Here is a 22534-nt window from a genome sequence, read left to right on the forward strand (position 1 = left end):
GGATCTAGAGACTGAATCCACTGGCAGCAATCAAAACAAACAGGAAGTGATTGGTCTAACACCTGAAGGTCAACATCCAGCACACCTCTAGAAGGGCTCCAACTAATAAATCTTGCAAAAACTTCCCCAAAAGTGCCACCAGCAGTGGACTTAGTATATAAACACATAAGCTTATGGGAAATTTTAACACTCAAGTCACAAAAGGATAATAATGTATATCACATTTGACTCTGATACCTATGTGATCTGTAATATCAAATGTTACATTAATAATAATTTTCCATAGATGTGTGGTGTTATGAGGACATGTGTCTGTGTGTGCTATGATCATAATCACTTGCCATGGACGTGTGCTGTGGGGAGACATGTGTCTGTGTGTGCCATGTTCATAATCACTTTCCATGGACGTGTGCTGTGGGGGGGACATGTGTCTGTGCACCATGTTCATAATCACTTTCCATGGACGTGTGCTGTGGGGAGACATGTGTCTGTGTGCCATGTTCATAATCACTGTCCATGAACATGTATTGTGGTGGGGACATGTGTCTGTGCACCATGTTCATAATCACTTTCCATGGACGTGTGCTGTGGGAGGACATGTGTCTTGTGTGTGCCATGTTCATAATCACTTTCCATGGACGTGTGCTGTGGGCGGACATGTGTCTGTGTGTGCCATGTTCATAATCACTTTCCATGGACGTGTGCTGTGGGGGGACATGTGTCTGTGTGTGCCATGTTCATAATCACTTTCCATGGACGTGTGCTGTGGGGGGACATGTGTCTGTGTGTGCCATGTTCATAATCACTTTCCATGGACGTGTGCTGTGGGGAGACATGTGTCTGTGTGTGCCATGTTCATAATCACTTTCCATGGACGTGTGCTGTGGGGGGACATGTGTCTGTGTGCCATGTTCATAATCATTTTCCATGGACGTGTGCTGTGGGGGGGACATGTGTCTGTGTGTGCCATGTGCATAATCACTTTCCATATACATGTATTGTGGTGGGGACATGTGTCTGTGTGCCATGTTCGTAATCATTTTCCATGGACGTGTGCTGTGGGGGGACATGTGTCTGTGTGTGCCATGTTCATAATCACTTTCCATGGACGTGTGCTGTGGGGGGACATGTGTCTGTGTGTGCCATGTTCATAATCACTTTCCATATACATGTATTGTGGTGGGGACATGTGTCTGTGTGCCATGTTCGTAATCATTTTCCATGGACGTGTGCTGTGGGGGGACATGTGTCTGTGTGTGCCATGTTCATAATCACTTTCCATGGACGTGTGCTGTGGGGGGACATGTGTCTGTGTGTGCCATGTTCATAATCACTTTCCATGGACGTGTTCTGTGGGGGGACATGTGTCTGTGTGTGCCATGTTCATAATCATTTTCCATGGACGTGTGTGGGGGGACATGTGTCTGTGTGTGTCATGTTCATAATCACTTTCCATGGACGTGTGCTGTGGGGGGACATGTGTCTGTGTGTGCCATGTTCATAATCACTTTCCATGGACGTGTGCTGTGGGGGGGACATGTGTCTGTGTGTTCCATGTTCATAATCACTTTCCATGGACATGTGTGGTGGGGACATGTGTCTGTGTGTTCCATGTTCATAATCATTTTCCATGGACGTGTGCTGTGGGGGGGACATGTGTCTTGTGTGCCATGTTCATAATCATTTTCCATGGACGTGTGCTGTGGGGGGGACATGTGTCTGTGTGCCATGTTCATAATCATTTTCCATGGACGTGTGCTGTGGGGGGACATGTGTCTGTGTGTGCCATGTGCATAATCACTTTCCATGGATGTGGGGGGTGGGACATGTGTCTGTGTGTGCCATGTTCATAATCACTTTCCATGGACGTGTGTGGGGGGGACATGTGCCTGTGTGTGCCATGTTCATAATCATTTTCCATGGACGTGTGCTGTGGGGGGGACATGTGACTGTGTGTGCCATGTTCATAATCATTTTCCATGGACGTGTGTGGGGGGGACATGTGTCTGTGTGTGCCATGTTCATACTCACTTTCCATGGACGTGTGCTGTGGGGGGGACATGTGACTGTGTGTGCCATGTCCATAATCACTTTCCATGGACGTGTGCTGTGGGGGGACATGCATCTGTGTGTGCCATGTTCATAATCATTTCCATGGACGTGTGCTGTGGGGGGGACATGTGTCTGTGTGTGCCATGTTCATAATCACTTTCCATATACATGTATTGTGGTGGGGACATGTGTCTGTGTGTGCCATGTTCATAATCACTTTCCATGGATGTGTGCTGTGGTGGGGACATGTGACTGTGTGTGTCATGTTCATAATCACTTTCCATATACGTGTATTGTGGTGGGGACATGTGTCTCTGTGTGCCATGTTCATAATCACTTTCCATGGATGTGTGCTGTGGTGGGGACATGTGTCTTGTGTGCCATGTTCATAATCACTTTCCATGGATGTGTGCTGTGGTGGGGACATGTGTCTCTGTGTGCCATGTTCATAATCACTTTCCATGCACGTGTGGTGTGGCAGGGCCATGTGTCTGTGTGTGCCATGTCACTGAAGATAGAATGCAAGGCCTCATGCATGTATACCGGGGTTTTCTATCAAGCTCCATGCTCCATAGAAAACATATTCACCACCATGATCTCATTGACTGGATTTGCCTTGAATGAACTAAGTTTATCTTACTTTGAAAGTACTCCAGCCCTTCTCCATTTTCGGAAACAAGGTCTCACTAAGTTAACTCATAACTGGTAATTCCCCTGCTTCCCTTCACCCCATGTTCTAGGATTATAGATGTGTGCCACCACATCTGGATTTAACAGTTGGGTTTATCAGTAGCTGCAGATGAAAAATAAGTTGAGATTCCAGAGTCCTCTAAGGATGGTTAACGCAAAAACTAAGCCTGGAACACTTTATGGTCTCAGTAATCATCTTCATTTTCATTCATAAGAACTACAATACTCACAGCTTTCCAGTGAGATGACCAGTAGTATGAATATAGATAAGGTATGTGGGAAAAGATTTATAGTAAAAATTCACTGCCAAGATTGTCAGACCTTATAAGGCCCAGCATATACATGGGTGGAGGCCTATGACAGTGCAATTCAGTATGATATCCAACTGAAACAATGACATACCACTACTGAGCGTAAGTATAAGACAAAGCTCTCCAGAGGTAGTATAGTAGGATCAGAAATGGAAGAGTTACAAAAAGAGATTGATTTGCATGGTCAGGCTGAAGATTCAGAACTAGAATATCAAATAAAATACTGAGTGGATTGGGAATAAATAAAACTTTGTTCATTATTTCCAAATGATAGTATGTAGAAAATACTGAGATGTAAATATAATAATGATAATATATGGCAATAATAATTTCAACAATGAATCCTAAGTAATAAGCACATCAAGAGATTTTTATTTACACATAACCAGAAGTTATAAAGCCAACATGAAAATTCTCAAGGTATAATATGTTTATTTTATAAATTAGGCTACCTATAAAATTTATATTAGAAAAAAAGATTAATGTAAGTGTTAACACTTCGAATATATACCCTTAGACACAGGCAAAATTTTTAGCACATGTATTATATATAATATAAAATTGTACTAATTTTTGTATAATACCTCAGTTCATCAGTACCCAGGAAAATATTTTTGTGTCTGTGTGTGTGATGTGTGGCATATATCTGTGTGTGCAAATATGTGTGTCCCTTGTATATGTCTGCAGGGGCCAGAGGAGAGCATCATTCCAGTATTTCTTTCATGAGATCATGAGCCAGGGTCTTTCAACTCAGAGCTGCCGTCAGTCAGCAAGCCCCATCAACCACACACTCAGTGGCCTGAGGTTACAGACACAGTTGACTACATCCAGCTAATTTATTGATTAAAAAACTCATTAGGGGCTGGAGAGATAACATAGTGGTTAAGTCACTTGCCTACACAACCAAAGGACCCAGGTTCCATTCACCAGGACCCACGTAAACCAGAGGCACAAGGTGGCACGGGTATCTGGAGTTCATTTGCAGCAGCTGGAAGTCCTGACATGTCTATTCACCCTACCCCCACTCCCGCCTCCCTATCCCTCTCTCTCATCAATTAAAAAAAATCTTTAAAAACCTCATTATCAAAATTAGAATGACCATGAGCTCCACCACAAGAAGTCCCTCATGATTCCTGCAGTTTATTCACATAACTGCACATGCACATTTCTCTTGTGAACACATAAAGCCAAAATAAAATATAAACTTGTTTTTGAGCTAGATAGATTTTCAGTCAAGCATGTGGAAATACACTTTATTGGAATACTTAGAAACATTTTCTTCTTCTTTTTTTTTTTTCCGAGGTAGGGTCTCACTCTGGTCCAGGCTGACCTGGAATTAACTCTGTAGTCTCAGGGTGGCCTTGAACTCACGATGATCCTCCTACCTCTGCCTCCCGAGTGCTGGGATTAAAGGCATGCACCACCACGCCTGGCCATTTTCTTCTTAAATAATTATTTCTAATTAACATTTTTTCTAATTTTGAACCAACAAATGTGAAAGAGCTGGGAGGCTAATATCCAATACAATATTTCTCTAAAGCTATACTTAAATCCAGAAGTGTCTGTGACTTCTTTGTAAGTTCCAAATATTGTGGGATTATTTCAGCTCCTCTTACCCTTAATCCACCGGCCTCTGAATTAGTTTTTTGTATTGTTAATGAAACTTACTAATTTATTCAAGAAAGAAAGACAGAAAGTTAGGTGGAGAGAGAGAGACAAAAAGAGAGAGAGAAAAAATGGGCACACCACGGCCTCTAGCCACTGTAAACAAACTCTGGACACAAGTGCCAGCTTGCCCATGGGGCTTATGTGGGTACTGAAGAATCAAATCTATATCCTTAGGCTTTGCAGCGAGTACTGGGAAGCCATGTCTCCTGCCCAGCTCTTTGTATTAGTGAATACTAATGGCACTTCTCAGACATAAATGGCAGCTTTCTAACTGGTTGTGTAGTTTATCCCTATCATCTATCCTATTTGTTGAAAAATACTTTGAAATATGTGGACACATGTCACAGTCATTCACTGGGAAAGATTTCTTTCCCAATAAAACCATGTTTTTCTTAACACTTTTGGAATTTGTACAATTTTTATTTTTAAACTGCTAGCACTTTTCGACAATAATTTTGTGTATGCATTTCAATCATATTAAATATGTTACTAAGTTACATGTCTTGATATAATTTTTCTAAGTAAATATTAAATGCATGGGCTCCTGAGATGCAAACTTTTTTTTCCCAATAGTAAGATAATGGTGGTTTCAACCTGAACTTAAAAGGTCATTGTAAACAATCAATGTACTTAATAGCTCTTAGATCTATGCATTAGAAACATGCTAAGTACTCAAATAGATAAAGCTATAGTTATAATGAAATTTTATTTCAGAACAGGCTCATATGCTAACCAAACCACATAAATATAATCCTTATTGAATTGCATGTGGTCTTTTAAAAGTTACTAGAAATTTTCAAAAATAAAACTCAGGAAAGAACAAGGCCTTGAAATATATTCCTAAATTTATAAGAATAAAAATAAACTATAATATTGTTTAGCAGTTCTAGTCTTTCATCAGTACAAAACTTCAGGTTCATGACCTTAACTCAGTTCACAAGGAGAATTTATTTTTAAAATGATACTGAAACTTTTTGTCTTATTCTGTCCGTATTTTTGTATTGGTTTTGCAAAGACAATGGTAGGTAAAATGCAAAACATTGTAGCAATAAAAACTCAATGGCATCATGTGACATCACAGAATTGAAAGGGACAACAACATTTTAGTATTAGATGTTCTTAACGGCTGAAGGATAAAATAGAACTAACTGAGGGTAGGGGCAAAGGCTGTTTCAGTTAATTTTCTCATCACATTGACAGAAATTACTTAAGAAAAGAGAAAGAATATTTTGGCTCAAATTTTACAGGGTTACACGCCATCATAGTTGGAAGGGCCCAGTGATTATGGCTAAGTGTGTCTATGCTCTAGGTGCTTACATTTTTATGTCTTCAAAGATCTGGGAGAAAGCTATTAATGAACACCTCTTTCAAGTCAATAAATGGAAAGCTGAATTTCCTCTTACACTTAAACAAGTATCACAGATTGAAAGGAGACTAAAGGAATGATGGCAGAAATGCAATACATGAAACAGCTGTATTAATATGTAGTGCATGTAATGTTATAATGGACAGGAATAAAAATATATGTTGTTTTATTTATAAGTAAGCTTTAATAGGTTTTTATAATTTTCCATTTTACCCATTACAATCTCTATCAAAATAAATAACATTAAGCATAATCTATTTTGAAAATTCCCTTTTGGTTCAAAATCAAGGGTGAACAGGTATTCAGACCAGAAGTACATCAAAATGATGCTTAGGTAGAAAAGATTCATATATTAGATGGCATGAATAATGGGACAAAGACTTAGAATTATATATCATAGTTCCTCACCAATTTGCTAGGAAGACATTTGTTCCAAGATTTATCTGTATGATCAGTGGTGTATGGAATAGCAACATTTTAAACTTTGTAAGCCATCCACTTAACTATCATACAAAAGCATAGGTTTATCTAATGAAATGTTTAACCCTAAAAGGAAGGAAAGACTCATGATATATGTATTCTCATTTCTAGTTATCAAGTGATTATTTGGCAAAGATGTTTACATTGTTTGATTCATCCAACTTCAGAGTTTATGTGTAATAGAGAATCATGCATATATTTATACAGGGAAATAAAACCAATCAATCTATTGACATTTTCTTTATCAACTTGGCATTGGAAATCATTAACATTTAATTTTCTTAAAGAATAATTTGTTCAAGTAATCGTGAAAAGAAACATTTATCATGCTACATTTTGAAATAACTTTTTTACCAGTCTTTCTATGTCCAGGGCAGCAGATGGCACACAGGGGAGGTGTTGTCCTGAATGGACAGGACGAAATGAACACACTTGGCTAGGACTCCTCACAGGAAGCCAAGCTTGGTGGTGGGCAGCTGGGCACCAAATTTATCCAAACCCCAAGTACAATTGATGCCAAGATGATCTCCACAGACAAATGTTCTATTTTAGAGGATTTTCTTATACTTCTGATCACTATTTGCATGCAAACTAAATTGTAATTTGTATCCACAATGTTAAATGGATTTATAACTTTTATCATATATATAAAAGACATTAGGGAAGTGATACCGAGAATCATTTTCTTCTAAAGGCAGCAAATATAAATTTAGGAAATACCAAGTACCAATTTTAAAATTTCTCATCCTCTATAATAGGATAAAGATTTTCCCATATGGTAGCTAAAGAAGAGATGTAGAATGTCACTTCATTCTAAAGCTAAAGACAAATTAATAGGAATATTATGACTTACACAATTTTCATTTAAAAGTGTAAAGAAGAAATATTTTAAAAGGAGGCTATGAAATGGGCCAGGTGTGTGGTAGAGGTTAGGTGCAAGTGTAGAACAACCAGAAGAGGCTGTGACAGACAAGTCACTAGGAGGAGGCCACATGGCCATAGTGTGGTGGTGAAAATCAGTGGAGGCCCTCAATTGTGCTGAAGAAGCACGGCCAAAGGTGTGGCAAGCAGAGTGATTCCAGGGAAACTTAATACTTATTGCATCTTTCACATCACACTGTCAAAACTAAGGGCATGAAGACTTATAAAGATACTAACTGCAGGCCAATGTTCATATTCTCTTCTGCTAATTTCACATGGAATTACAGGAAAGGGCAGACATACTATGTGTGAAAGCAAGACATAATTATCAAGAACAAATGAGGACAATGTCAATGTTTATGAAGTCAGACATGTTTTCATCTTGAAGATTTTCATTAAAATGTTGCAATTTTTTCTCCATCTTTCTTTATGCCATTAATGGATATATTTTTGTTATTATTCTTTCTCCTAACAAAAATACACATGGACTAGACATGACAATAAGTTATTCAGCTAAAAAAAAATGCTTTGGGCTGTAGGGATGGCTTAGTGTTTAAGGCATTTGCCTGCAAAGCCAAAGGACCCAGGTTCAATTCCCCACGACCCATGTTAGCCAGATGTTCAAGGGGGCACACACATCTGGAGTTCTTTTGCAGTAGCTGGAGGGCCTGGCATGCCCATTCTCCCCCATCTCTTTTTCTCTGTTAAATAAATGAATAAATAAAACTATTTTTAAAAAGTCTTTAATAGAATTTTCAAATTAGGTTCTATGATGACCACCATGAATATGACTCACAGTAGAAAGAGGCATAGCTCTAGTGAGCAACAACTTTTCAACCAAAATTTATCACTATATCAAATCCATCAGTATTGGTGTTTTAACATTGTGGTTAAACTTCCACAGAATGAATAAACAGTTAATTTCTGCCTAATTCTAATTTGAATGCATGTTTTTGAGACATTCCTTCTCATGCTTCAAGAATCCTAAATATGGAAATTTCTCATCTATTAAAAAGATTCAACAGTCCCAACCTTGTTAGTGCCAGGCCTCTGAGACTCCCTAACAAGGGTTTTAGACATTTAACTGAAGATGTATCCCAAATACTTCAATCCAGCTATACACTTTGTGACCATAGGCTATTCTTTGAATCTGGACCATTCACTGCAACATTAAAAACATAGTTAGGGGCTGAAAAGCTGGCTTAGCAGTTAAAGTGCTTGCCTGTAAAGCATAAGGATCAATGTTCAACTCTCCAGATCCCAGGTTAGGCAGATGCACAAAAGTAAGGCAAGCATAAGGTTGTACATGCCCACTAGGTGGCAAAAGCATATGGAATTTGATCGCAGTGGCTGAGGTCCTGGTGTGCCAATTCTCTCTCTCCCTCTGTTTCTCTCTCTCTGTCTCTCTCTCTCTCTCCCTCTAAAAATAAAAATTAAAAATTAAAAACAATTAAAATAAAATCAGTATGAATAAATAAATCATCTATCTGTATATCTTATCTAGTTAATACAAATTTAAGTATTAATATTATCTAGCCTATAGGGAAGAAGGCAGATAAATCTGCTAGCCAATCACATTGATCTCTGTTATCCATCCATAAATATTTTTTTGCTTTATCACCCAAATCATACTGATCTCTAATGTATCAATACATCAAGGCAACAAAATTCTAGTATCTTAAAATAAGCCACATGTGCTCCAAGAACTCATGCTTTACACAAAATTCTGTGTCTAATTTCTAAAAAAATTCATAATATAATACATGAAGGAAACATTAAAATACTTCATCAGAAAAAATTTGTCTAAACCATAAATTATTAAAATTATTAACTTAAAACATGTTGAGTGATCCACTTCCCTTGGACCTGATTTATTCCTTAAAGGTGGTGTTTGAGTGGCTTTCAGAATGGCAGCTTTTATTAGTCCACTAAAGACTGTGTACTTCACAATACTGCCTGTGTTTAAAGGGATGAAAAGTGAAATATCAATGTTTATATAAAAATTTACAACAGTTGGCTGGAGGGATGGTTTAGCAGTAAGACACTTGTCTGCAAAGCCAAAGGACCCAGATTCAATTTCCTAGGACACAGGTTAGCCAGATGCACAAGATGATGCATGCATCTGGAGTTCTTTTGCAGTGGCTAGAGGCCCTGGCCTTCCCATTCTTTCTTTCCCTTCTTTCTCTCCCCACTCCCTCTCTCACACCCTTCCTCCTTCTGTCTCTTGATCTCTCTCTCTCTCTAATAAATAAATATACAAAAGTTAAAAAGTTATAACACTAAAGTTCAAATGTTACATTTGCTGAACAGTGACAGAAAGATAGCACTACAATAATTCCTTGTTCTTGCAACTCCTTTCTTGTTCCTTGCTGACAAATGAGATTAGTTTACCAATTAAAGATTCAATGTGGATTATTGGAATACCACTTTTCATTTTAATGCATTCCATATATAAATTAAAGATATAAGAGTATAAGTTAGCAACATGAATCAGTACCATCTGCATCTTCCAACAGCTTGACAGATCTGTTATGTTCTATTGTCCCCAAGGAGAGTCACAGGACTAAGATATTGATTTGCACCACTGCGCTTTTCTGACTAATTATTACCAATGCAATCCCCCCAGCTAATCAGTTCATCCTCACAGTAAGTTAGGCCTTCAGTTTAAATTCATTATGCTGATAAGTGACAAGACTGCAGCAGCATGACGATTACTTTAATTAAAAATATTTTCATGAAGATTAGAAATCTATTATACGCTTAAAGTCTACCAAAATGACAATGGATGTATGTGCCTGCACGCCCCCTGTGAACTCATACTTTAATTGATGTATGGTATTCCACATTTCCTGAGTAAGTTCTTAAAGGAGATTCCTCTTAAATAACATTTCCCTGGAGAGCTATGTCAGTAGAAATGACCTGTGAGAAAACTGAGTAGAAAAGCTGTCAAATTCATTGGCCTTTTTCCTAATGTATGGCCATGTTATTTGAGATGTAGTAGAAGGGGGTGGCAAAGTGAAGAATGCTATTTAAAATGGGGCTAGTGATATTCTGTCTGAATGATATCTCTGAGAAGGCTCTTACACATGGGATATGGAAAAACAATCACTTGAAAAAATGTGTTCTTCACCTGCAATTCTTGATGTAAGTCACATAAATTCCTTGTGGGATGAGCATTATTATTATTAATTGTTATTATTATTTTATTCTTAATATGCTTGACTATTCAGGGAGTATAACCAAACATACACAATTAACTTGATGCTTACCCAATGGTACGTAGATAGTAACTGCAGAGTGCATTGCAAGGTTTGATTAAAATAACATTTTAAAAACTTAAGTGAGTTAATTTTACTAAACACTACATATTATGAACTCAATTAATAGGACTATTAGAATCAGTGCTATATTTAATAAAAGAAAATAAATGACAGGAAAAATAAATGTTCTAGTAGAAAGGAAACAAATTGTTAATGTTTTAGGAAATAGTCATTACAAGAGCTAAAATATAAAACATCTGAGCCTCTATTAATATACCACCAATTACAATATCCTGAGATAAGTGTTTCCATAATTCTAACATTATTTTCCAGAAATGGTGTATAGTTTCCAGGATCTTTCTGCTCATGGTTATGAATGTTTCTATATTAACAAATGCATCCAAGCACAGGTATCTTTATCACTGTTCTTCTTTTCAAAGAGCTTGAATGGATGGTGTTAGGCCAAAGTGTGTTTTCAGTGGACTAAGGATTTCATATACTAGCAATTCAAATCATGATTTTATTTAAATATGAGTTTTAAACAAATAATACATCTGCAAAGTATCTTGTTAAATATATATATATATATATATATATATGTATATATATATATATATAGAGAGAGAGAGAGAGAGAGAGAGGAGAGAGATTTTAATATTTTTCAGTGATTAACAGTTATTATCAAAGAGGTCTCAACACTCTCAAAGAAATCCTTTGTCCAGCCCAATCTCTTACCATATATAAATTGTCATACAGAGATATGTCCATGAACCAAAATAATTAATGGAGAACTAAAAATAATAAATTATACATTCAGAAACTGACATTAGCATAAATAATGTTGTCATTCATAATTGTATGCATTAGATAAATTCAATAACTTTAATGAACAGGTAGATTTTTCCTGAAAGATTAATTTAATTTTAATAGATAATCTATATTGATTTGTGTTTTCATTCTTTTAAACTAATCATTTCTAAACTAGGAAATTCAATGACTATGGGTAAGGCTGCTAGTTTTTATAAGATTATGATAAAATTCAAGCTCATGGTATAATAAAAATGAGTTAACTATTGATTGTCTAAAATAAACTATGTGATTAAATTACTGTACAGACATTTTTGAATATTAGGATTAGTTGATTCTTAGATGAAAATATGTAAGTGGATGGAGTTCTGGGCCAAAAATATGTGAAATATATTGTTATACAAGTATCCATAATTCTTGTGTGAACAGAAATGAAAGAAGAAACTGTTCAAAATTCCTCCTGGTTTTATACTCTTGCAGAAATTAATATTTACTTTAGATATCATTGAAATGTAATTTCACACTACAACACAAGACTTCTGTTTTATTTTCAAAAAAGCCTTATGCTATGAATATTACTTTATTACTATCAACCTTTTCAAATATAAGAACATGAATGCCTATGAAAGTTCAGATCAATTAGTATCTGAGATTCTATAATTACACATTCCCATTGTTACATTCCCAGTGTTATACATTCTCAAAATTACACATTTCCAATGTTACACATTCTCAGGGTTACATTCCCAGTGTCACACATGCCCAGTGTTAACCCATTCATGCCCTCTTTGCTTTCAGAGCCAATACTTTTACTGAAGGCACATAACTGTTTTCTAAATGTCAGAAATATCGCAGGGACCAGAATTCATTGAATACATAGGAATAATGACCTCCTCAGTGATAGATATTATAACCACCATTTGCAATTATCTGGAGAGAAATTACATTTGATTTTGTGCATAAGTTAACATTTTCAAAAATCCCATGTTATACAAAAGGTATATTTCCCCTTTGGTGATAAACCACTGGATTTATCATTCACTTAGAACTCTCTGAAATATTAACCAGTATATTCATTATGTGTTCTTCAAGTATTATTTATTTCCTAAAAAAATAATGGCATTCTCACCCATAATGTGTTTTTTTTTGAAATTCAGAATATACTCATGTATGGAATTACATTTAACATGTATACTTATTTTGCATTTCTGAGCTCAACAGAAAACAAACTACTAATTTTTTTTAATTTTTATTTATTTATTTGAGAGCAAAAGACAGAGAGGGAAAGAGGCAGAGAAAGAGAGAGAGAATGGGCATGCCAGGGCCTCCAGCCACTGCAAACAAACTACAGATGCATGCACTCCCTTGTGCATCTGCCTAATGTGGGTCCTGGGCAATCGAGCCTTGAACCAGGGTCCTTAGGCTTCACAGGCTAGCGCCTAACCGATAAGCCATCTCTCCAGCCCGAAAACAAACCATTTTTTCTGTCATGCTTCTGCTATGTCACTCTACAATGAGGCTGAATATATGTGGGTCAACGTATTTTAGTGTAGGCAAGATTTCTTCCCACTGCGTTTGATAAATTATTTCTAAAGATTTTTGAATCTTTACACATGCAAAAGAATGGACCATAAGACGTTGTGCTGAACTTATGCATGTAGACACATTGGTTAACTACATGAGATGTTATGGGCTGAGATCTAGACTTTGACAAAATTACCTTCCCTCAACCTTCCCACACACAGAAGAAGTAGCTGAAAGGAAAAGACAGGAATTGTAATGCTTCAAGCTCTCAGAGACCAGGATGAACTTACCCTGGAGTGAAGGACCTAGGAAACATTCTGAGAATTAGAATGTTTATGTTCCATTTGAAGTGTTTGGTCTTTTAAATCTAAGTTTAGAATCTTCCTGTGCCATATTTACAAAACTTGTCTCAAAGCAAATGTTTTTCCCTTGTGAAAAATAGAATAGGAGACAGGGACTGATGCACCATGAATAAGACATTGCATGTTTACAAAGCTGACGTCACCATTAAAAATAGAACTCTGCTGATGGTCTGTTGCTGCACAAGGTATGCAGGAAGCATCCCAGAACACTGTTACTTTTCCTAGTTTTACCCACAGCACAAGATTATAGAATTTCGATCAGTCTACCCACTTCCCTGAGCAAAACACACTGGCTCCTTCTACTTGTATGTGTCCTTAGACACATTACTTAACTTCTCTGTGCCTCTGTTTCCTTGTCATCACAAAAAGAATGATCCTTCCTGTTACTTATGTTGATAATCAATGGTTGTATTCAGTAGGATGCATGGCCCTCCTCAGTGTGGACAGTATCAATCTTTCCTAGTCTATTGAGTGCCTTGATAGAATGAAGGTGTATGCATGTATGTGGGTGTGTTTGTGTGTGTGTATGTGTGTGTGTATGAGAGAGAGAGAGACAAATAGGTCACTTGATCACTTATTGTTTTTTTAGTGTAGTGTCTCACTCTATCCCAGACCTACCCAGAACTCACACATGTGGCCCAAGCTGTCTTACAGCTTCTTCTTGCTTTGGCTTCCATGGGCTTGGAGTATTCTGTTAAGAGTTTCACATCAGGGCTGGAGAGATGGCTTAGCGGTTAAGTGCTTGCCTGTGAAGCCTAAGGACCCCGGTTCGAGGCTCGGTTCCCCAGGTCCCACGTTAGCCAGGTGCACAAGGGGGCGCACGCGTCTGGAGTTCGTTTGCAGAGGCTGGAAGCCCTGGTGCGCCCATTCTCTCTCTCTCCCTCTATCTGTCTTTCTCTCTGTGTCTGTCGCTCTCAAATAAATAAATAAAAATTAAAAAAAAAAAAACAAAAAAAAAAAGAGTTTCACATCAGTATCCCATAAATATGCTCAAATATTTGACCCTGACCAAAGTAAAATTTCAATCAAAAAACACTTAAACAAATTTAAGTTATTTAGTATCAAATTCCTGAAAATCATATCTTTTATTTTAAAGTTGATTTATACAAAGACACTTAATGATTTAAGTTTCTGAAGTATTTCTAAAAAGGCTCTAAAATTAACATTGTTTTAGGGAATGAGATTCAGCCTCACAGTTCAAAGATGTTTTCCCAAATAAGAAAATATGTTTCAATAACTAATGAAAATTACATTTCTAAATTTCTCATTCTTCTAGGACACTCTGCTTTTCTCAGAAGGCAGACTTTATACAATGAATGGTCCACTGTGTAATTTTTCCACTCAATCCCTCTAAGAAGTTAGGAAAATGAACAATCAGTCCACATGATCTTTGCACAGTTGCTGGGTACATTAGAATACATCACACAGATAATCACCAGTTCAGTGGGTGTTCTTTGATTGCAGAGGATTTAACTGTTTTGAGCATCCGCAATGGGTAGGATCCTTCCCAGATTTCACTGCTGGAAACATTACAAGAGTCATTTGCCAATCTCATTCTTGCAAAGCAAGCAGTCCCTGGTTCACACTGAAAGTTACTGTCTTCTCCTTAAAAATCAACTTTCTATTTCCATCAGAAAAGTTTTTGGCTATAACAATTTTATAATTGATTACAAAACACTACTTGTACACCACACCAAAGTTTGTTTGTTTTTTTTTTTTAATACAGTACTGATTGGAACACATGTGACCTGGGCAGATATTTCTACAGTTGTATTGCTAGGAACACATTTTCTGATAGATAATAAATCTGTAGAGATTTTGCACATATATCCCTCAAGCCATCACTTATGTAAATTATGCCACGATCTTCCATATTACAAACACAAATTTAGACTTCTGATTAATACAAACACACTAAGAGGTAGTGGCCTCAGAAAGCTTTGTGTTTCACATATCTTTACAAACTTACTCTTGGCCAGCATTTTTTACCTTTTCACTTCTTTAACCAACGTGAACTCTGAATTCTTCCTCTTCCAATGGAAATCTGAGTATTTCTCTGATTTATCAGTTAATCTGAATTCTAATCCTATCATATAAGTTAAAATTTTATCATACATGGGCAACTTCCTATCACTAAAAACTTAATATCCAGTGATTTATTTATATCTTCTTAAATTTTGATTAGCGCTCCCTCTACCTTTCCTTTACTCAATCTCTCCCCTGACTTCACTTGGGCCTTTCACCCCTATTAATCTATTCTTCTACTTACTTACCATCCTGGTAAGTAAGCCCCTCCCTTCCTTTCTCTTCCCTTTATATCTCTTTTCTACCTTACTTGCATATGCTACTGAGTTTTCTTCCTACTTTTTTGGACAATGGAACACTCAGGAGCTGTAGATTATTACTAGAAAATTTTCAGTGCCAGGGATGGGATACCTTCCAAGGAGTTGTTGGCCAGGGAGGTCCCTGATGCCCCCAAAACATTATAGGCCATTGCCGAGGCACTTGGCTTCCCACCAGGAATAGATGGTAAGACACTATTGCTGAAGACTCCACGTACTTGGGCTGCAAGGCTACTGAGAAATCCGGGTGGAATTGAGCTGATAAACTTCTCCATGTAGACCAGCTGACAGAAAGCTGGAAGAAGCCATTCTGCATGCAGTTGAATGGGAGAGAAAGAGATCACCAGTGAAGATACTCAACAGTGGATACTGCAAGCCTTATATTTTGCCAGCCAGACCAAATGAGACAACGAGTGCAATAGTGGCACGTCTGCTATGGGGGAAATCAACTGCCCTCTATTTGTACTGGATGCCCACTCCATGGGAGGGAATTCATCCTTGATACTGAATACCTAAAACAGGAGTAGTCATGAGCCCTAGGAGTGTAATGTGGCTGCTGTCTGGTTAAATGTATATGCTACACTCATCAAACTACCCAGTAAGCACTTCTCTTAATGTTCATGCCCATATAGTAGTGCTACTCTTACTTTTGGTAGAGAATCTTTTCAGATGGCAGTGACCTTGGGATGACTCAGAAGGCATCATGGTACTGGGAAGCAGTAACAAGAGTGCTCAGCACTGCAATATCTCTATCACACCTTCCAAGGCTCAGGGTCTATTGTGGAAGAGGTGGTGGAAAGAATTAAGAGCCAAAGGAAGGGTAGGACTCCTAACAACGTGCTCCTCCAGACACAAAGTGGCCTAGATATCCATTACCTGACAGTGCCTGACACTACCTAAACAAGACCATCAAAATAGGAGAAAAAGATCATGATATCAAAATAAAAGCAACACTGACTGAGAGGGGGAGGGGATATGATGGACAATGGAGTTTCAAAGGGGAAAGTGGGGGGAGGGAGGGTATCACCATGGGATATTGTTTACAAACATGGAAGTTGTTAATAAAAACATAATCAATAAATGTTTACAAAAACTGAATATTCACCCTCTTGATTAGTCATCCCCCCCAAGTTAAGCTGTGTGAAATAATACTCATTGTGAAACAAATCTTGACAGCCATGGTTCAACATGACCTTTTACACCATTACTGAACACTTTGCAAATACTAATTTTTAGGATAATTTCCTAAGATGTGTATTTCCTTAGCAAGAATCAGTATTTATGAATTTCATTGTCATCTTTAAAGGTCATGAAAGGTACCTAATGTATCCATAAATGTCCACATCTGCCTACAATTTTGTCTGCCTAAAGTTGTACAGTAAATTCATGACTTAAACATGCCTGAAAGTTATTGGTTAGGAATGAACCCAAGAGAGTCATCCAACTGAAGAAAGTGATGGGTCGATGTCATTAATACCCCTTCACCGTCCATCCATGTCTTCACACTGACTCCCATACACTATCTTGTTAAAAATTTTCATAGCTTTCTAACACCTGCCTTTCTTTCTTTCTTTCTTTACTGGGGGGGGGGGGGCTTGTATTGAGCCATCAATCCTTCCTTACTTACTTCCGATTCTTTCTCTTTCTTTCTAACTAGTTTTAGTCTCATTTTGTAACTGGCAACAGTCGCCTTTTTCATGAATTCTTGTGATTTAGCACAAGATCTTAATTACAATTTCCTGGATCTGATGTCTTTTGTGTACTTTCAAAGATCACCCCCAAGCTCAAGTCCATAATCTAATGACATCAGCCTCTTCACCTTGGGAAAAGTGGCCATACTAACATCAGAAATCTTATAAAAACCAACTGTACTAGTGTATTAAAATCAGTAATTGATGGCAAATGCTATATAAGTAATTTATATTATTTAATGACATATATTTTTCTGCCTTGATAGAATTATTTTATAATATTTCTTCCCAGAAGACTTATGTGTATTGCAGATACATGACTGTTTACTTTCTGTTATTTTGTGCAGATCTCTATTGATATACATTGAAAGATGAAGGACTTAAAAACCTACCTTAAAAGATACCAATATCTCATTCATCAATCAAAATGTATTAATAGATTTTAACTCAGAAAAGGCAACAGAACAAAGTTGGCATTCTAGACAAGTTTCTGGGAACCAGATCTTGGATGAATATGAGAGAAGCTGAAAGGTTAGGCATGAATTGCAATACAAATTTAAGAATGAATGAATAGTAAGGATGCCCTCGAGGTCAACAGTAAAGAGTATTACGTGTGAGGGAGGATAGGAGTGGCTGTACAGAATCCAGGGAGAAAAGGAGGGTATGAGTTCTGAGCACCTTCTTCAAAATAAAGAGCCATTTTAGTCTGTGTGACAAGAATGTGATTAAAGTTCATGTTCAGGCAACACTGATTACAGTTAACAAATGGGAGAATCACTAGGTAATATTTATAGTTAGCAAGCATAAGACTAAAGATAATGTAAGCCAAAGTACTCTTAAATGAAACACATGTATGAAGAAGAATCTTCTAACGTGAGATTTAATGGAGAATACAAATCCAGTCTTGTGTAATTGGCGCTGAGTGGGATCCCAACGCCTCTGTGCCAGCTCTGGTTGTCTCTAGAAATGACAAGAGCCGGCATTCCAGCCATGATGTATTTCTATATATCATACATAGCTATATATCATATATATTCCTATATCAAGTTGTATAAATAATGATTTTAATATTACAGCATTAATTATTAGCTAAGGGTTGTTTATCTCTGAATGTTACATTTGTGCTGTAAGAGACTATTGATAAGAATAAAGGGTATTAATACATTCATCTGTGAATTGCATTCTTTCCACTCATATACTTGAATGTGCAAACAAGTCACTCCTGGTGGCCTCCTGTGAAGAGGTAAGATTCATTTTTGTGATGTTTTAGAATATACTTTGAAGGGTATAAAATAATCTTGAGAGAGTCTTGCTGTGAATAAGAAGCTATTAACATCCAAATGGTACTATATATGCAAGAACTCTTATCCAGGGTTAAAAATTTTATTACTTTACTAGTTTTTGTTTGCTAAGGATAGTCAGAAATTACTTCCCATTCTATGGAGTTAATCCCATAAAGTGCATCCTTGATTTTAATTAGAAATTAAAATATCCTGAGATGACGAGATGGCTTAGTCGTCAAGGGGCTGGCCTGTGAAGCGTAATGATCCAGGTTTGATTTCCCAGTATCCACATGAGACAGATGCACATGGTGGTACATGTGCCCTGCGTGTATTTGCAGTGGAGAGAGGCTTCCTTATCTCTCTCTCTCAAATAAATGAATAAGTTAATTTTAAAAATTTAAAAAAGAAAATAAAATATCCTTATTTTGCACATGTTATTTAATTTCATGCATCAGCTGTGAGAAAAATTTCCCCATTTTCATTAATTTTGTAGGTAAAATAGGGGATTATCATAGAAATCCATCAGAGGTCTGTTTCTACTAGGAAAGAAGATAAGTGAGATCAAAAGATATGTGTGACAGTTTTAAGAATGTTCTGGAGTTGAACAAAGTGGTTTGGTCAGGAAAGAAATTAGCTTCCAAGTATGAGGACCTGTATACAATACTCAGAATCCATATGCCATAGGTGTGGCACTGGCAAGATGGAGACACAGATGCCCCCCGGGCATGCTGGACAGACAGACTTGTCTAATGGGTAAGCTCCAGGCCAAAGAGAGAACCTTGCTAAGAGGAGGTTAATGTGACCTGAGGAATGATAACTCAGGTTGTCCTCTTACCTCTGCACTCTTGTGCACAGGTGTATGTACTAGAAAAAATTGAAAAACTAATAGAAGAAAGTTCTAATTTATGCATTTATTAATAAAAGTTAAAGTACATTAATAAACTAAAGATAAATTCTGAAACTATGAAGTAATAAATGAAGTATAAGTTTATGATTTCTGGAGTTCTTGTATTTCTAAAGAGGGAACTATTCTCTGGCATTTAAAGAAGCTACTAACAGATAAGAAAGCAATATGAAAGCTAGAGAAATTTCATTTAAAGGCACAATAAATTGTCTTACATATTTTGCAGTATAGCAATAAACACTATTAGCTATTTTATAAACAGCAACAACACCATCAAACCCACTATAATTTCTGCAGTCTTGCAGCTCATGCAACACCAGTCCATGATGCCAAAAGATTCATGGCTTCGGTGCCTAATTTCTGGTTGTCACTTTCTCATTGTCCCTCCCTGTGGTTAAGGGAAAGAGCAGATCCCACATCATGACCTCCTGACCTTACAAAAAGCTCCACTCCCTAATGCCACACCAGATGTGACTGTCAACTCAGGAACCTTCAGACTACCACCAGATCCAAGCTGCATCATCCATTGTCATTTAGAGTAAGAACATTTGGTCTATACACGGTCCTGAGCATATAGCAATAAACGTGTTTACTTCATGTTCAGTTAGTAAAGTTTAATGTGATGAAATGCTTGTAATTTTCTCCTATTGGGCTCTTCTCAGATTATCTCCCTGAGGAAAGGTGTAAGTGGCACAGAAAATTCTGGGAGGCACACACAGAGACCTATGCTCTCATTAGAGTGTTAATTCAGGTACAGGGAGATGAGTAATGACATCATAACTCATGCATACACACAACAGAATCAACCTTACCTAGCATTGTATATGGGTGTGATCACCAAAGAACTGGTTCAAGAAAGGTATTCTAGAAGATCTGCATGATGGCATTCAAGATATATATGTTATCTTCATTCACACCCCATACACATTTTACTGTTTTGCCATACTCAATAAAAATTATTCATTTGTGATATAAATATGTGATTTATTCTTTCCCATCAATTTATCTATGTTGACATGCCCACCTTCAGTAAGGAAGTCTATTCAGCAAGACACTATGATAAATGCCTGCCTTTTCCCCCTCCTCAACCATCAAACAACTCCTTTTTCCTAGACAGTATGACCAATGTTAACTGTACCTATGGTGACATAATTTGGTCTCAACCCTTAGGACCATCAGATTCCAGTAGGATAAATAGGTAAGCAAATAAATAATTGCAGTGCAGTTGAAAATAGATCAATATATGTGTGTGTAACTTTAAAATTTCCCTTTATTTACAGTCTACTTGAGTAACTAAAAATTTCTAACTAATTGAATCAAGAAATGTTTCCATCTTACCAGTTCCATGTTAGGATGGTGAATTGAAAATCCATATTATAGCATAGTTCCTAACAGGGCAATAGTTGCCTGGGCTGTCATGAAACCCATTACCATGTTAGTCAACTGCAACCTTGGGGTGACTATGGAGTAGCAGGAATTCTCTCAGTGTACTCATGTTACCTCCCACTTGGCTCAGGACTGCCGCAAGAACAGGTAGGACACTGACCGTTGGGAGTACAGGTGCTTCCCTTTTAGGATGCGCTCCTTTCTCAATTCATGAGGCAATCCATGGCTGGCTGTATTCATGGCCTCACTGCTTCAGAATTTTTTCACAGGAATCTATGTCCTATCTCTGATGGATAACCCAACAAGGTATTAACCTTCTATCAATTACAATTTCAGAACTAAAAAATAGCTCATCCAAGAATAATCACCCTGTTTCTCAGCTAAGAAAGGAAACAGTGAATTAAGTGGTGGCAAGGCCAGCCATCATTGTTTATAGTAAAAACTAGTTTCTACCTGAGTACACTATAATCTGATTCTTTAATACCCATTTCCACCATCAAAAGTACTTTATTCCAAAACATAAAACTGCAAATGAGCCAGTCAGCTCTGCACTAAGTAAGCAAGCCATAATTGATCATCAATTTATATTCAATAGAATTTTTTTTCCAAGTTTCATCTATAAAACAATTGACTATTGTGTTGAAATAATATATATTTTTGTTTCCTTTCTTTAAATCTATTAAAAAAGTACCACATATATATCATACAATTCATCATTTTGTTTTTACCCTACTTAATTTTATTTACAAAAATTATCTGCCACTTTATTAAACTGGTCTAATTAAAACAAAAGAAGTAAGTTGGAAGTGAAATTATGTAATGATTTTCAAAGAAATTTGTTAATTTATTTCAAATATAGTGACAAAAATACATGAAGTAACATAACAATAGGTGATATAAACATTAAGTAAAGAATAAATGAAAATCATTCTAAGTCCATTCCTTGTTTTTTTGGCAAAAAAGATACAAAATAATTAGAACTAACTTAATTTACATTAAAACCTTAAAGAGCTAACTGAGAAAAGTGTTACTTTCTACATTCAAATAAATAGTGTAAAAAAATCAGTGTTAATTAAATGTTGACAACTGTATAAAAGTAATTTTCTTCTATTTCAATCTTTATGTGTGCTGGGACAGTGTGAAGTGTGTGTGAGAATGGACGTGTGCATGTCACAACACACACACGGAGGTCTGACAACCTCAGGTTTCAGCCCCTGCCTTCCACCTTGTTTGAGGCTGGGTTTCTTGTTGTTTGACACTGTAACCCAAGACAGCTGGCCCAGTGTTCAATGGATTCCTAGGTCTCTACCACCCATCTCACTGACATGTCAGTTAAATATATCCAGCTATAAATTTGGACTAAAGATGAAAATATACAATATTGTCAAGTATGCTTTTTATTGTTTAAATAGTTCTATACTATGTTATACAACTCTAACATTGGATGTGATAATATTTGTAACATTAATAAATAAGTAATATAATCA

The 22534-nt window shown here is 36.8% G+C and overlaps 1 protein-coding gene across 1 annotated transcript in view; it reads right to left on the reverse strand.

Annotated features, from left to right (window-relative positions):
* Positions 1-22534, reverse strand: part of Negr1 (neuronal growth regulator 1) — a 763865-nt gene that overhangs the window by 713629 nt on the left and 27702 nt on the right. The gene's annotated exons all lie outside the window — the stretch shown is intronic.

Source organism: Jaculus jaculus, chromosome 19 (genome assembly GCF_020740685.1).
Source record: "Jaculus jaculus isolate mJacJac1 chromosome 19, mJacJac1.mat.Y.cur, whole genome shotgun sequence".
NCBI lineage: Eukaryota > Metazoa > Chordata > Mammalia > Rodentia > Dipodidae > Jaculus > Jaculus jaculus.